This window comes from Mobula birostris, chromosome 13 (genome assembly GCF_030028105.1).
Source record: "Mobula birostris isolate sMobBir1 chromosome 13, sMobBir1.hap1, whole genome shotgun sequence".
NCBI classification, from domain to species: domain Eukaryota; kingdom Metazoa; phylum Chordata; class Chondrichthyes; order Myliobatiformes; family Myliobatidae; genus Mobula; species Mobula birostris.
The window spans coordinates 69,532,671-69,549,935 of record NC_092382.1 but is presented as its reverse complement, the minus strand read 5'-3'; the positions used below and the strand labels follow the sequence as shown (position 1 = coordinate 69,549,935).

The 17,265-nt window shown below is 41.7% G+C and overlaps 1 long non-coding RNA gene across 1 annotated transcript; it reads left to right on the top strand.

Moving 5' to 3' along the window:
- The first annotated feature begins 12,020 nt into the window (after window positions 1–12,020).
- On the top strand, window positions 12,021–14,596 carry LOC140206947 (uncharacterized). Its single transcript, XR_011888435.1, has 3 exons — window positions 12,021–12,331; window positions 14,138–14,455; window positions 14,535–14,596. It is a non-coding gene; the product is annotated as an uncharacterized lncRNA (long non-coding RNA).
- The last annotated feature ends 2,669 nt before the right edge of the window (window positions 14,597–17,265 follow it).

Genomic DNA, 17,265 nt, shown 5'->3' with positions numbered 1-17,265 from the left:
TACTTTGCTGGATTATTGAATATTCCCGAAACGTTTCCCCTTTCTTCTGAAAGGAACCACACAGATGAATTTGTGCGGAACTGTAGATGAATACAAACCATTGTTTTTGCAGCACAACTTCCAAGCATGCATTTGCACCACTATAGAATATACATGATCAGAGAGAGATAACTTGTTGCAATAGCGTCGGATTTTACTGCTACAAATTTAGCCATGACGACTGTAAAAATGACAAAAACCCCAGCAGAAGAGTAATTAAAATAACAACTATATAGCTGTTAGTTGAACGACAGATGGCTTGTGAATTCCCCATAGTTTAAAATCACCACTGAACACTTTGTTGGCCCCAAGGTGAATAACAGCTTGAAAGTTGCTTAGGAACCTAAGAAATAAGTCATCAGTGAAGGAGACGAACAGAATTAAAGAATTGAATATACAGTTGGACCAACATGCTAACTGTCCTGTGCTGTCACCAGTCGGATCATCAGTTGATATGACACCTGTCTTCAGAAGTTTCGGCCCGCTTATGATCAAGACTCCCTCGAGGTGGTGGGCCAGCAGTGCTAAAGCACCACCTCCCACTGGTGAGCTTAAAAACTTGGCATCTGCCTCTATCAGAGTTGTTCCATCCAACAGATAGTCTACTCTTCGGGTGCCTATACAACTACTGAAGGGTTTGCAAAAGATGTATACCATATAACCATATAACCATACAGCAATTACAGCACGGAAACAGACCATCTCGGCCATTCTAGTCCGTGCCGAACTCTTACTCTCACCTAGTTCCACCGACCCGCACTCAGCCCATAACCCTCCATTCCTTTCCTGTCCATATAGCTGTCCAATTTAACTTTAAACGACATCATCGAATCTGCCTCAACCACTTCTGCTGGAAGCTCGTTCCACACAGCTACCACTCTCTAAGTAAAGAAGTTCCCCCTCATGTTACCCCTAAACTTTTGCCCTTTAACTCTCAACTCATGTCCTCTTGTTTGAATCTCCCCCACTCTCAATGGAAAAAGCTTATCCACGTCAGCTCTATCTATCTCCCTCATAATTTTAAATACCTCTCTCAAGTTCCCCCTCAAATTTCTACGTTCCAAAGAATAAAGACCGACTGGAATAAATACGCTGTCCGACTATCTGCCCCTCTGGACCTTTGCTCCACACCCATGCTGATCCTGTCTCTGCTGCCTCAGCTACAGCCCTGCTGGTTGCCTTGATCTCTCTTCTCGTAAAGCCGAGGTCACGCAGCCACTTCTGTAAAGTGAACGCAATAAAGCCACGGCAACCTACTTCGAATGGACAGCATGAGACATTCCCCCGTCTGTCGCTGCACTCTGACATTAATTCTGCATACTTGGTTAACTTGTGCTCATGGGCTTCATCGATGTTGTTTTCACAGTGGACTGTGAGTTCACCAATAACCACTTCTCCACTGGTGTGAGACCATGAGATTATACCTGGGCGCAATGTGGTGAAAGCTATTTGCCCCTGGAAGCTGCCTTTCCCATCCAGGTCGGCATTGACAGACCAGCCATTGGCTGAATAAAGTATGCTTGATCGTGGGCTTGCGCTGTACACCCTGGACTTGGAGCCTTCTTTCACAAATGATATGCGGTGTTCTGTGCAGCATGGGGCATAAGATAAGTTGTGCTGCAGTACTCTCTGCTCAACCGCTTCTGCTGCAACTTTGAGAACGTTGTTAAGTCTCGAAGTGTACATGGCGCAGGAAGGATTAACTCTGCATGCAATCAAAATATGTTGAAGTGTTCCCTTCTCTCCCTCAAGCAAGTCAATTGTCTGTCTTATCTTCAAACCAGGTGCTGAGGTTGGCAGGTGTTGGGAGCAGATCGTACTCTGCTCTACATAGAAAAGAAACGCGGAGCGGTTCCATCTGCCACAGAACTTTCCAAGATAGATGTCGTTGTTCAACACTTTCTCATCAGGTCCAAGCCCCCTGTTTGGCCAGGCCAACTGTTTTAGCTAACCTCTTCTCCTCTTCTACCTCTCGTATTTCTTGTGTTACAAGCTCACGGCGCTCCTCACCTGTAGAAGACAACCACCACTTGTGGGCTGTCCAGCCAAGTCCCTGGCGGCCTAGCTGGGTAGCCCCAACCACCTCCTTGTGCTTCAATCTAGACTCTGCCTCATCAATTGCTGCATGGGCTGACAACTTCCTGCCTGATCTCACAACCGGCTGGGTGTTGTTGATGACAGGGTCTTTTGAGTCTCGAAGCATCATGAATATCTTACCTTGGATACCTTGACCTCTTCAACAAGGGATTACACTAGGATGGTAAGCTTTGTCTGGCTACTATGGATTGCAGAATTGGTGAGGCTGCTCGGTACGCTAAGCCACTTCTTCACATACTTGTTGATCTTCGTTCCATTGCATAACAATTGTAAACATGATAAAAACCTCAGCAGAAGAATAAATAAAATATCAACTATATAGCTGCTAGTTCAAAGACAGATGCCTTGTGAATTCCCCGTAATTTATAATCATCAGCGGACATTTTTGGGGGGCCTAACGTAAATGACAACTTGAAAGTTGCTTATTAACCTCAGAAATGAGTCGTCAGTGAAAGAAACAAACATGAAAATAGACAATGGAAAATTGCAAAGAAAATATACATCACAAGCAAAGACTAACATCAACTTAATCGCCAATAACGAAAGAGAAAATCGAAAATGCCCCGTCTGAGTGCACAATATCTGATTGCACGAAGTATCCTCAAATATCACATGTAAATAGATAGATAGATAAATAGATAGATAGATAGATAGATGGATAGATAGATAGATAAATAAATAAATATGATGTATATACATATGGTCCACTGAGTGGGCAAGAACAGCATGGGTGGAATATGGTGCTGAATAATGGTAGTTTCAACTTCGACAAAATATAACATTTAGAGTGATGGGCATGAAACCGTGAACAATCAACAAAATCAGGAATACTGAAGAGAAATCAGGCAAGGAAACACTTTTTCACCTGCACGGCCCAATGTTTGAAACAATGGCATTGATTCTGTTATAAACCTACAAAAACGCGAGATTCCTGTCGTGGTGTATGCAGATTATTCACAACAATTTAAAAAATGCATTGTAAAAAATCATTGTGTGTCAATCAGTTAAAAAAAAATACCGGTCTGCATTGTGCCATACCTTACTTTCGCGAAGCTATGCCGAGCAGATGCTCTGGATAGCGATCCGATCCTGTGAAAGATCTTTGAATTAGTTTACGTTGAGATTAATTAACTGAATTCAATTATTAATACAACAGGGAATTCTGCAGCACGACTCGTTGATGGGGACAGCAGATGTTCTGGCCGGGTGGAAATTCAGCACGGGGACCAGTGGGGAACACTTTGTGATGAGTACTTCAGCTTGGAAGATGCTGCCGTGGTCTGTGAACAGCTGCAGTGTGGTGCAGTAAAGGAAACTCCCAGAGATGCATACTTTGGCACAGGAAACGGGCCGGTGTGGAAAGATAACTACCTTTGTTTGGGCAATGAGTCCCGACTAGCTGATTGCCAAGTCTCAGCGTGGAGTCGGATCAGCTGTTCGCATGGAAATGACGCCAGCCTGATCTGCACCGGTGAGTTGTTGAAACATTAGTCTGAATGAAACCCTTCTTTGGTCGTAGAGATATCCATAACAGAGACAAAAAAAGGAAAAGGAAACAATCGAATGTATCCAATGTTTTCTGGCAAAACTATGTCACGAATCTAAATTTTTGTGGCAACAGTCTGCTTTTGCAATTTGGACTGTTTTATTTTGGATACACAGACCTTGAGTACACAGTGAATAAAACTAAAATTTGAGGAGAAATTATTGGAAAGTGCAGAGAATTATGTCAATTGGTGTTTCCAGATAGTAATTTTTGTACCATTTTAAAATCTGCAAAAATAAAGATGTAATATTTGCAGGTGAGTTAAGTCATATTATAAACAGTTGAAAAAGAACAATGAATTATAATAAAACTTTAAATGACTCTCTTTATGTTCGGCGAGTAAGAATAATGCCTGGGACCGCTACGTGTGCGTCTTTTTTTATCCTGCGGATGGAGAAGAGGTTAAATGGCTTTTGGGATGATGCCTTGTAGGAAATCAGTGTATAAACTAATATTTGCCGCTAATAGCTGAAAGTATCTGGGATACATTGAGTAATTATTAACTGTTTTACACAATCTCACCCACATTGTAGATGAAATGTGGTCTCTGCGGCTGACCGAAGGGGGAAGCCGCTGCGACGGCCAGGTGGAGGTTTATGATAATGGCAGATGGAGCAGAATACAGGATAACTTTTGGACTATCAATGAAGCCAACGTCGTCTGTAAGCAACTGCGTTGCGGTGTGGCCACATCCTCCTACATCGCCTCGGGGTACAGAGGGAAAGAAGGGCCCGTGTGGGTGACCGACCTTCAGTGTGAAGGAAGCGAATCTCATCTCCAAAACTGCAGTGCTTCCATATTCAATCGGTCTTCCTCTGACTTCATCGGCGTTAGCGTTCTGTGTTCAGGTGAATAGCATGAAAAGTGGAAATTGTAATTTGTAATATAGTGTGACTATTAATTATATAGAGAGCTAAATTTAGAAATACTGAGACTTGCAGGTATTTATATCTCCATTTGTCTCATCAAATCGGCGTTGACAATCATATTTCCCCTTGCAGGGTTTCCAATTTATATACCCACCCACAGCTCCTACGGCAGCTCCACTCCTAAAACGTACAAGCGAATTTATTGTAATCAATTTACCTACTAGCTAGTACAAGTTGGGAAGGTGCATAGGAAACTGAACACGATGAATAAAAACGCATTTACCTGGGCAAAATGTGCAAAATTCGCATAGAAATTCAGCATTTATTCTACTTCGCTGGAACTACAAATTTACTGCATAGGCTTTCAACGATTCATTCATAATTTAGGATATATACTGAAAGGGATCGTCCTGGCAGTTCGACAATTTTGCTATTGATTACAATTAAATACTGGGAGTTCTACCTGCCTTCTCTCTCTCTCTCTCTCTCTCTCTCTCTTCTCTCTCTCTCTCTCTCTCTCTCTCTCTCTCTCTCTCTCTCTCTCTCTCTCTCTCTCTCTGTGCTACCCCCTCCCCCCCGCCCCTTGCTTATTCCCTCCGTATTATTGCTAGTCTCCTAGTTTATCATTTTCAAAATCAGACTTCCATTCAGGTCTGAAAATATGATGACTTAAGTTAAAGCGATGGCACAATCAAGAGCCGCGGGGTACTGTTACAGCTTGGCCAGACCCCGCTTGGTCTGCTCTGTTAAGTTCTGGTCACCACACTGCAGAGAAAATGCGGAAACTATCGACAGAGTGCAGAGGAGATTTACGAGGGTTTTGCCTGGATTGGAGACTGTGCCCTGTGAGAATAGGTTGCGTGAACCCGGCTTTTTCTTCTTGGAGTGACGGGGGATGAGAGGTGACCTGATAGAGGTGTATACAAAGATTAAAGGAAATATATTTTGGGTCATTTGTTCGGAGTTAAATGGTACTACAACCGGGTATTGTTTTAAGGTTCTTTGGAAGTAGATACAGAGGGGGTGGAAGGGGTAGTTTTTTACAGAGAGTGATGGGTGCATGAAATGCACTGCCGGTGATGGATAAAATAGGGTCTTTTAAGAGACTCTTAGATAGGTACATTAAGTTTAGAAAAATAGAGTGCTATGTGTTAGGGCATTTATAGGCAGTTTATAGAGAAGGTTACATTGCAGGCACAACTGTTTTCTTCGTTCTGTGCTTTAAAAAGAGGAAATTGAGCATTTAGTTGCACAAGAAAGGGATTCTGGAGGGGGAATTTGAGAGAGGAAATTTGCGAAGAAGTGTAAAACGAGGCGATGGAACTGACGCCTGGCATTATTTCTGATCGGAACCATTAGGGATAAGGACTCAAATAAATGTTCAAATATGACGGAAATAATTATATTTTACTTCTAATATTTTTCGCTACATCTCTTAATGAAGTAGTTTGGTGATGTTTTCGTCCGTGCACTAATACCATTTTTCATGTAATTTTTTTTTCTCTGCATCAGTAAGTCTAGTCACCAGGAGTGTTGGAGAGAGATCGATTTTGTGATATTAATTCAAGATTAATTGTCTGTTATATTCTGTAGATTTTCTGGGAACAACATCATTTATAATAGAATCCAACACGTTCCAAACCACTGACGATCGGTAAACTGGACTATAATTCTCTTTCCTTTGCCTTACTCCCTTCTCAGAGTGATACTTCCCGTCCTCCAGGACCATACCAAGGTAGATACTTTAGAGAGAAAATAGGTGCAGGAGTAGGCCATTCGGCCCTTCTAGTCGGCACCGCCATTCAGTATGATCATGGCTGATCATCCAACTCAGAAATGCTTTCTCTTCATACCTCCGATCCCTTTAGTGACAGGGGCCATATCTAACTCGCTCTTAAATATAGCCAATGAACTGGCCTCAACTGTTTCCTGTTTTAGAGAATTCAAGAGATTCACCACTCTCTGTGTGAAGAAGTTTTTCCTCATCTCCGTCCTAAAAGGTTTCCCCTTTATCCTCAAACTGTGACCACTCGTTCTGGACTTCCTCAATATCGGGAACAATCTTCCTGCATCTAGCCTGTCCAATCCCTTAGAATTTTATACGTTTCAATAAGATCCCCCCTCAGTCTTCTAAATTCCAACGAGTATAAACCTAGTTCATCCAGTCTTTCATCATATGAAAGTCCTGCCATCCCAGGAATCAATCTGGTGAACCTTCTTTGTACTCCCTCTATGGCAAGATTGTCTTTCCTCAGATTAGGGGACCAAAACTGCACACAATACTCCAGGTGTGGTCTCACCAAGGCCTTGTACAACTCCAGTAGTACCTCCCTGTTCCTGTACTCGAATCCTCTCGCTATAAATGCCAGTGTACCATTCGCCTTTTTCACCGCCTGTTGTACCTGCATGCCCACTTTCAATGACTGGTGTACAATACACCCAGGTCTCATTGCACCTCCCCTTTTCCTAATCGGCCACCATTCAGATAATAATCTGTTTTCCTGTTCTTGCCACCAAAGTGGATAACCTCACATTTATCCACATTAAATTGCATCTGCCATGAATTTGCCCACTCACCTAACCTATCCAAGTCACCCTGCATCCTCTTAGCATCCTCCTCACAGCTAACACTGCCGCCCAGCTTCGTGTCATCCACAAACTTGGAGATGCTGCATTTAATTCCATCGTCTAAATTATTGATATATATATATATATAAGATGAAGTGAATCTTGAAAGGACAGGACCAAAGGATCTGTTATCTCTTCTGCAACCAGTCTCCGAATTCCGGGATTTAGTCCATTTGGTCCAGGTGACTTCAGACGTTTGAGTTTGCCAAGCATTTTTTCTTTGAAATAACACTCTCTCCTGCGAACTGATATTCACAGGTTACTAGCTCACAGCTGCTGCCTTCACAGTGCACCCCAGATACAAAGTACATATTAAGCTCATCTGCCAATTTTTATCTCAAATTCCCACCTCATCAGTGTCATTTTCCCGTGGTCTAATACGAGGGTTCAGCTCCCTTTCCCTCTTCATACAACTGAAAAAAAAAACACGGTATCCATTTTTTCATATTATTGGCTAGTCTGCGCTCATATTTCAAGCTTTTTTGGGTGCGTTTTGTTGGAATTTAAGAGTTCCCAATCATCCAATTTCCGACTCAATTTTTCTACTTCATATACCATTTCCTTGGCTTTTATGCAGTCCATAACTTCTTTTTGCCAGACACAGTTGCCTACTCCTGCCAATTGAGTATTTCTTCCTTTGTGCGACATATCTATCCTGGCTGTCCTGCCCTGAAATTTCAGCCTTTTCTCATCTGCTGTCATCGCCGCCAGAACATTCCTCCGATCCATCTGCGCAATTCTTAATTTGTCGTTCGTGTAATTTATATATTCGGATGTATAACTGAGGAAAACTGTCGTTGCATGACCAGACCGGATTTCGGTAAATCTGATTTCTTGGTCGCCCTTCTCGTACCTGCAGACGAGCAGACAATCTCTATATATTTGGACAGCAAAGGGGACGTCGGGGAAGGCAAAAACGACGGGTATCGGATGCTTCTCTTCGGAGGACTGAGCAGAGTTGAAGAACATATCTATGCATCTGAATGAAAACACCGAGGTTCTCACATACTTCATATAATTAATTATAGACGAGTGTGGACGTACAGAATCACTCAGAATCTTTCGCAAAACGAAAAATTAGATGAAACATGAGATTCGCAATAAGAGGCATACAAGACCGGTGAACAAGAAAGTTACAGGTGGCCGTGGTACTTTATGCAGGAAGAAATGTAAAAGGAGAAGGGGATTTCCACACTAAGCATGAACCATAGAAACATAGAAACATAGAAAAGCTACAGCATAATAACAGCTGCTTCGACCCACAAAGCAGTGCCGAAAATGTCCTTACCCTAGAAATTACCTTGAGTTACCTATAGCCCTCTATTTTCCTGAGCTCCATGCACCTGTCCAGGAGTCTCTTAAAAGGCCCTATCATTTTCGTCTCCACCACCGTCGCCGGCAGCCGATTCCAAACACTCACCACTCTCTGGGTTAAAAAAAAAAAAAAAACACACAATTTACCCATGTCATCTCCTCTGTAACTAGCCCAGGCAACATCCTTGTAAGTCTCCTCTGCACCCTTTCTATGCTTTTCACATGTTTCCTGTAGTGAGGCGACCAGAACTGAGCACAGTACTTCAAGAGGGGTCTGACCAGGTTCCTATATAGCCACGACATTACCTGTCGGCTCCCAAACTCAGTCTTACGATTTATGAAGGCCAATGCACCGTAATCTTACTTAACCACAGAGTCAAACTGCCCAGCACCCTGATTGTCTAATGGACTCGGACCCCAAGATCCCTCTGATACTCGGCCCTGCCGATAGTCTTACCATTAATACTTTATTCTGCTATTGTATTCGAACTACCTAACAAAATGAACCATCTTTAATCTATCTAAGTTGAACTCTATCTGCCACTTCTCAGCCCAGTTTTACATCCTATCAATGTACCGCTGTAACCTCTGACAACCCCCCACACTATCCACAACACTCCCAACCTTTGTGTCATCAGCAATATTACTAACCCATCCCTCCACTTCCTCATTCACAGCATTTATAAGATTCACGAAGAGTAGGGGTCCAACAGATCCCTGAGGCACCCCGCTGGTCACTGAATCCACAAAGCAATGTCCCCTTGGATCCCCTGTCTGCTTATTTTCCCATTAAACCTTTCATCGTGTACTTTTTTAAATGCCTTGCTGAAATCCATGAAGCAAACTCGACCATTTTGGACGGGTTTGCACAGTGTAAAATCAAGCGACGTAGTGGAAAAAGCTTCGCTTCCAGATGGGTTCAATCCACTTTATGCCCGCTTTGACTGTCAAAACATGGACGAGCCATCAAGTATTCCCGGAGCCCCCGATAATTCTATGATTCAAGACTGTGAGGCTGACATGCAATTAGCGTTCATGAGGGTAAACTCACCAAAAGCATACGGCCCAGAAGGGATGGCTGGCCAACCAGTTCAGAACTGAGCTGATCAACTGCCTATCGTGCTCTTTCGCATCTTGCTTCTGCAGTCTGATGTGGCCACCAACTTCAAGAATACTTCACATACTGGTTTCCTAGGAGAACCTGATGATCTGCCTGAATAACTATCTGTCAGTTACAATGGCAGCAACAATGAGGAAGTGTTTTAAGAATTTGCTAATGGGACATATCAACTTCTGCCTCAGAGGAGACTTGTCCGGCCCAAATTTTCCTACCGGAGCAATAGGTCCACTAAAGAGGTCATCTCACTGGCTCTTCATACTATCCAGGATCATCTGGACAGCAAAGATACACACATTGCAGGGTTGTTTCTTCACTGCAGATCAGCATAAAATGCCACCATCCCCTTAAAACTGATCAAAAACTCGAAGTCTGTACCTCAATAACTACTTATACAATTGTATCCTGGACTGCAGACCCGGTCAATTTGTTCCCAATGGCAAAAACATCTACTCCAAAATCTCCATCAGCACAGGTTCTCCAAATGGTTGCGAGCGCAGCTCCGTGTTTCCTTCGCGTTACACTGTATGACAAAGTACAGCACCTCTGCCATACTCAGATTTGCTGACGACACCACTGACAAATTTGATGACACAATAGCATTTTGAAGGGATATTAAACATCCTGAGGAGCGGTGTCACAGCACCAACCACTTTCTCAAAGTCAGCATGACAAAGAGGAGGTATTGAGTTCAGGTGGAGGAAACCACCGGTCCATGGGTCAGGCCTCAACGGCGCATCAGATGAGGAGAAGGTCAGCAATTTCAATTACCTGACGACCTGTCCTAGACTCAACACAGAACTGCAATTATAGCGAAAGCACAGCGGAGTCCAGAGTTTCTTGGAAGATTTGTGTATCGGACCGCAAAGCGTTCTAGCGTGTGGTCAAAACTGCCCAGCGGATTATCGGCATGCAATTGCTCACTGTTGAGAACATCTACAATGAACGCTGCTTGGGCAGGGCGAAAAACATTATCAAGGATGCATCTCACCCCGACCATGGACTTATCGCTCTCCTCCCAACCGGTAGGCGCTACAGGAGCCTCCGTTCCCGCAGTTATTTTGTAAATAACGCTATTCTTTGCATTTCAGGTGAAATGCTGAATGCATTTCATTGGCTTTGTATCTGTACTCGGCACAATGACAATAAAATTGAAACTAATCTAATCTAATCTAGTTTCGAAGATTCGACATGGTATTTATTCTGAATTTTGGTGAACACAACCCAGAGCCGTCAAACGGTCTTCTTATGAAAAGACATTCTAGTGAACCTCCTTTGACGCCCTCCTTGTTCAGCAGATCCAATCTAAGATAAGGGGCCAAAAATTTCACTGATTACTTGTGAGGTGCTTCACATAGTCCCAAAATTACATCCATTACACTTGTCTTGTTATCCACCGGCTCACACCAGTAAACTGTCGTCTGGAGAATCCTGCACAGGGGCTCCCAAGCCCTTCTGCGCTTCTTTTCTTTTTGTATTTTCTCTCCAGTTAGGAAACAGTCAAACCTTTCTTTTTTTTCTACCAAAGTGCATGACCATACACTACCCAGAACTGTATTGCATCTGTCATTTTTGTCCACTCTCCTAATCTATATTTGTATTTCTGTATCGTATCACCTCCACAAATCTGACTGTCCCTCCAGCTACCTTCATATTGTCTGCAAACCTCTGAACAAAGTCATCAACTCAATCATCCAAATCATTGACACATAACGTGAAAGGAATTGGTCCAATCACAGACCACTAAAAACACCACGTGTCACCGGCGGCCAATGGGAAAAGGTTCCCTTTATTCCCGATCTTTGCCTGCAGCCAATCAGCGACTGCTCTGTCCATCCTAGAATATTTCCTTTAATACCACGGGCTCTAACTCGTTAAGCAGCCACATGTGCGGCAGGTTGACGATGGCCGTTTGAAGATCCAAGTACCGCAAAATCAACCACTTCTCCTCTGTCGATCCTACTTATTATTTCTTCAAATAATTCCAACAGATTTGCCAGGCAAGTACATTTGTCAGACATGTGTTTGTCTTCTGCCTTCTCATTAATAATAGATCCCGATATATTTCCAAACACTGAGATCAGGCTAACTAGTTTCCTCGTTTGTGCGAAAGGCAGGAAAATGGAATAGCAGCAGATGTGGGAAAACGTCCAACTACCAGCCTCTGAGTTCCGTCCTTAATGATAGAAGCAACTCTGCGTTTCTTCATATGTTGTATTCATCCAAACTTTTACATTTTATACTTGGATTTCAAACATTTTCAAGTTCTGGAATAATTGTTACAACGTGGCACAGCTCTTTTTAAGAGCAATAATAATAATCCCAGAATCATCTTTAGAAACGACAAGCCGGTGATGTTTCTACTTTCCAATGTATTGATTTACTTTCCATATTACTGTTCGATAGGCCACTTGCAGTTACGACTCTCCGGAAGTGAAGATCCATGTGCTGGTCAGCTAGAGGTTTATTACCGTGGATCTTGGGGCATGGTTTGTGACGACTCCTGGGATCTGGTCGACGCCAACGTGGTCTGCAGACAACTGGGTTGTGGATATGCTTTGGAGTATAAAACTCACGGTTACTGCGGAAGACGCCCTCCCCCAGTTTGGTTAGATGAAGTGAGATGCTCGGGTAATGAAACATTTCTCTGGGAATGTCCATCAGCACCATGGGCCGAACATGACTGCAGTCAAAAAGAAGCTGTGACATTGACATGCTCTGGTAAAGAACATTTCAATTTTCTTTAAATTTACTTTTCTTTGTCTGTGCAGCACGCCATGACTACGGAGATGTAATAAATAATGTAAAACTGGACAGGAGACGATTGGGCCAGAATGAACTGTCTCAATGTTGATAATGCGTGGAGCACACGTACGCAGAAATAATAAACTTATTCCCTATGTATCTGGAATGTTTATATTTCCCATTACTAATGTCATAACATTAATCATCCTGATTTCAGTATTGATTCTGCCTAATAATTCTTCTGCCGTCGCTCAAGTGCTTCCCCGTTTTCTTTACTCAAGCGAGGCAAATAAATAATCTCCAGTCTATGTATCGGTGTAGTTTGATGGTTGACTGACTGTTCACCAACTCGTTACACTACTCGAGGAGCTGTGAAAAAAAAAATACTGCTAGGCGTTCTTACAAAAGATAGATTCAAATATTGATTCAAATTCCTTCGACCCGTAGCAAAGCGTTTCAGACTAAAATATGCAAGCGATTCTTAAATACCCGATCTCATGATGAAATTCAATTACTTAGCAAAGCAGTAGTAAGTTGCTGTGAACATGCGAGTAAGCAGGGCCATCTAGTGACTAGAAATAACATAGCAGTCCAAATCAGGAGAGACAGAATAATACAATTTATCAAATCGGATCGATGGAAATTCCGTATAATAAAATCCCCAAAAAAAAAGATTCAAAAACATAGCATTGTTTTTCAATTCCCATTGTTTCTTTTTCCCCATGTTTCTTTACCTCTCCTTCTCACTTACTGAATTAATTGGGAAAAAAGTCAGGAGTAAAATAATATCTGTAAACAAAATCAACTAAAAGAGCCAACGGTAGAAATTTGATACCGAGACTAGAAGGCTGTAGTGTGTCCAGAGAAGACGAATATTCTATTGAGTTGTATTGTCGCAGAAAGGAATAAAAGACAGATAACACAATCAGAGTAGCTGTGGCTAAATGAAGTGGCAAAAAGCTAGAAGCTAATGTGAGGTCAGCTTTTCCGAATTCAAAACACAGGTGATTTGCATGCGATTAAATAGTGTAGGTGATTACATCAGAATCTCCGAAGATAATGCCTGGAATATATATTATATATATATATATATATATATATATATATATATACACACGCACAAATAAATCCTAAAATCAGTTTCAAACACTCTTATCGAATCGGGGGATAGAATAAATGAAAATAATATAGTAATTTCGCCGCCGCCTTTATTTCATCACAGTCTGTTACTAGTCTGGATTTAGTAGGTGCGGTCTTAAGAATGAGGTACTGAGGGACAGTCAAAACATTTAACCACGTTTTTTTTGCCCTGAAGAGCAAGTGACGGTTTCTGTCGGTCAACATATTTCCAATGTCTCAATTCATACTTTTCGTTAAGGACAGAGGATGTACAGATTCTCCCTGCTCTTCATACTTCTTCCTTAAATGAATTCAAATATTTACCATTCTCAATTGTTGGTGAATCCGATAAGATTCCAGTATCAGACGCTCGATCTTCTATTCCTCAATTTTCCGTCACTAACCCGTACCCTCCTTTCAGTAATTCAGCACAATATATCACTCCGTGCTTCCTGGGTTCGTTTAATTTTGCTAATCAATAACTTCCTACTGAATGTGCTCATTTTATTTTTTTATCTTTGTTCTACACACACACACACACACACACACACACGCACACACACACACAGACGGCTAATTTCTGTTGCAGAAGTAGAAAAAAACGCGTTTCCCATTGTATGCTAATTTTGCGACAACTTTTGTCTTCAAATACATCCTTATCAGAGCACAAAAAGTTGCGCCTGCAGGACGGAGGTAGTCGATGCAAAGGACGAATTGAAGTGTGGTACAACAGGACCTGGGGAACAGTCTGTTCCACGAACCTTTATGGCAAGTCTGCAGAAGTGATTTGCAAACAAATGAAATGTGGACCAATGAATAATATTTATCCTGGCTCATATCAATTTGGAAAGGGACGTGGACCTATATGGTTGGATGAGATTGAATGTACTTCACACGAATCGACCCTTTGGCAGTGTCAGTCGCAACCGTGGGGAAAACACCAGTGTGACCATACTGAGGATGCAGGAGTTGCTTGCGAAGGTAAATAAGACAGTCTTATATCTATTTACGTTTTACATATTTATGTATAAATTCGTCAAAATATTTATTTTGTCAACAGAAACCAATATGACGGAAGGAATCACTGAAAGAGGCTGCTTGCAAGAAAACGCATTCTCCTCATTCCCTTTAAAAGGTGACGAATTCGAAAACTTCTTTGCTGAAATCAGAAAACCTTGTATTAATGCCGCTATCAGAAAAATAAATTTCGTTCCTCTTGCCCTCTACGAAATTGGGTGTGCATTGACCAGAATCCTGGTTTCCTACGACTCTGTTGAGCACTGCCAAAGGGGAGTGAATTGTGACGAATTCCATGTCCAGACAGAAGATAGAGAGAGTTAATTGGAATTCCTCGGGAACATTTGTTATCAGGCAAGATTATAAATGATATGCAGGAATTGTCTTCTGACCAGCTGGACGGACTTGGGAATCGGTATTACCTTGGAAGGAGGGAAGTGAACGAGGGAAAGTATGGAGATAGTCAAAGGCGAGAGACATTGTTGATTTGGATAAAACAAATGAAGTAAATATATCTAAACCGCAGGATACATAAAGACGGTCGGGTTATTGGGCAATATAGAAAGATGAATAAAGGCTACGATCAATAGATAAAAGATATCTATTTCGTTGGAAATATGAGAAAATGAGAGAGCAAGGCATTCTGTATTACTTAACCAAAATAACACAAGTGGTTAACTAGAGAGAACATAGGACGACGTATATATAACGCCCACAATTTATGGCTGGAGTTGAAGGATGTGCATGAGCTGTATTCGAGTGTTTTTTGTTTCGCCGGTATGAACTGAAGACAAAAAACAAACTGGCTGACAGTGAAATTGGTTTTGTCCTTCATCATGTCTTTCAGCATTTCATGATGAAGTATGAGTTGAAGAGCAAGGTCTGTGACGTAATGCCTTCATTAATCGGACACTAATGATAAGAATAAGATATGTTGCCTGTTCGTTCAACAATGAATGGACTTCATAAACTATTTGTGGATATGAAAAGCAATGATTTCATATCATTTATATTTCCATTCGTCGCATTTCAAGAAGTATGTGGGGTTTATAAAAGAGATTTACTCAGAGTCTGCCTGGGTAAGAAGGAATGGAAACACTTGGGGCTCATTCTGCACCTAAAATGAGTCCTAATAGATACGTATCATTAGGTGAGACAGGCCAGGTAGAGAGTCTGAACCATTGTAAAAAAAAAAATCAAATATTAATGGACGTATTTAAGGTGACAGATGACGGCTTAAATGAAGTGGTTGAGGAAAACCTTTATTCGTAAATTGAGAATGATATTGCTTGGAGCAGGTTTTGAGGAGTGATAATAGAAATATTTACAGTTATCGTGATTAAAAGGCTTTCAGCTGGAGTAGGCAAGTGTAAATATTTGAGTGATATCGATTATGTGAGGCAGAAGAGAGGTGGTATAATTTGGCAGTGTTGGATAAAGAAATGGTGGGCCGAGGTGCCTGCCCTTGCGTTCTATAATTAGTTCTATTTTCTCTCTGACGAACTTCAGATTCCGAGACTAATTATTAAATAAATCTCAATTTTATTGTTTCATACCTAGATGTTCCATTGCGTCTTGTTAGCAGCAATCACAACTGCTCCGGAAAGCTTGAGGTCTGGTTTAATGACAGCTGGGGCACGGTGTGTGACGATTCTTGGGATCTGGCTGATGCCAATGTCGTCTGCAGACAACTAAGGTGTGGCCTTGCTCTCTGGGCTCCAGGAGATGTTAAAATGACCCAGGCAGCCGGTCCTGTCTGGCTTGATGAAGTAAAATGCACGGGAAGTGAACCTTTTCTGTCCAGCTGTCGTTCCTCATCATTTGGTCAACACGACTGTGATCACAAAGAAGATGTCATCGTTCTTTGTTCTGGTATGCTCTGTGCTTTGTCTGACATTTCCAATTTCTCTTCAAATGATTTGTTAATTTCAGAATGAGAAATATCCAATATAAACACCAATAGAGATGCGTTTTCTGAAACTTCTTTGCAATTTGTACACAGGTTCCGGAGTGACTCCTACTGAACACAACAATTCAGGTATGGATTTTGACGCTTACATTTTGCATCTATGCTGCAGATATCAAGAATTGATTATTCGTATTTCGTAATTGCTGAGTTCACAATAGATACTTTAGAAACTGTATGGGATCCTGATCGTCTTCTCAAATATTTTAAGCAGGAATATGCAGAATTGTTAAAAACATGATCTCCACTCCCGGTCAGACATTTTCTGTGAATCAATTAGTTGCTCGTCCAATACTCTTGAGAAAGTTTTGGTGTTTGCAGATACTAAATATTAAAGTTCAAAGGAAATTTGTTACCAAATATCCATATATCGTCATATACTGCCTTGAGATTCGTTTTCTTACGGCATTCACTGTACATGTATAGAAACGCAACAGAAACTTTAAAGAACTACTCAGAAACAAGCGCGGAAAAATAACAAATAGCAAAAAGCAACTAAGTACGCAAATGCAAAATCAGAAAAAATGTCAACAAGTTGATCAGTAAAAATTAATGCTGAGAACAAGAGTTATGTAACCCTTGAAAGAAATTATAGGTTGTGGAATCAGTTTACCACTGGAATAATTGAAGTAATGCACCCTATCAGGAGCATGGTGGTTGAGAGGTAATAATTATTTCTGAACCCAGTTGTGAGGACCCAAGGCTCCGGTACATCGCATCAGTGAGAAGGGAGCATGGTCTGATGATTATTTAGTTATCCTGCGAAGGCGCTGCATATAATGTGTGCTCAACGGCAATATAGTTGAAT